The sequence below is a fragment of the Zootoca vivipara genome, chromosome 9, assembly GCF_963506605.1.
Source record: "Zootoca vivipara chromosome 9, rZooViv1.1, whole genome shotgun sequence".
Lineage (NCBI taxonomy): Eukaryota > Metazoa > Chordata > Lepidosauria > Squamata > Lacertidae > Zootoca > Zootoca vivipara.
Genome location: NC_083284.1, coordinates 636,263 through 636,872, shown reverse-complemented (window position 1 = coordinate 636,872; position 610 = coordinate 636,263).

Sequence of the window (610 nt, the reverse complement as noted above, 5' to 3'; positions counted from 1 at the left end):
TCCAACAATGTGGCAAGTCCTTAACTTCCAAATAACACTGTCTCCAATTTCCAAATAGTTATATAGAGTCAGACTTCACAGCTCTTTTCCAGTTCTTTTGAGGCTTTGTTACACTAACAAAGCCTGTATTCTCTGGCTGAGCTGACAGGTCCTCCTTTTCCAGCAAATGACTCCCTTTAGTTCTTTATTGCTTAATTGCTTAATGCTCTCTAAGTACCTCTAAATCGTCTCCCCCCCCCCTCTCTATGGGGGAGGTTTGACAGCTCTCCAGAAAGAGTCTTAGTCTCCAAAAAAAAACTTTGCGGCTTCAGTAACTTTTGCTGCTACGCTTCAATCAGTAGATAGGGGCTGGCTTCCTTCTTTTAAACCCCTTATCCGTGGCCAATTTATTCCAAATTAAGTCAGATTAATATCCAAAGTACTCATGGTACATTCTTTAGCCTTTGTTAGGAAGAATCGCCCGCTGTTGCCATTCAGTCCTGCTGAACTGAAACCCGACTGAATGGCCGCGCGGACGCGACCGGAAAGCTGGTTGTAAAATTTTAAGTTGAAGAACCAAATAAATAAATTTACAAAAAAAAAAAAAAAGACTCTGGAGTTCGACCTGGAA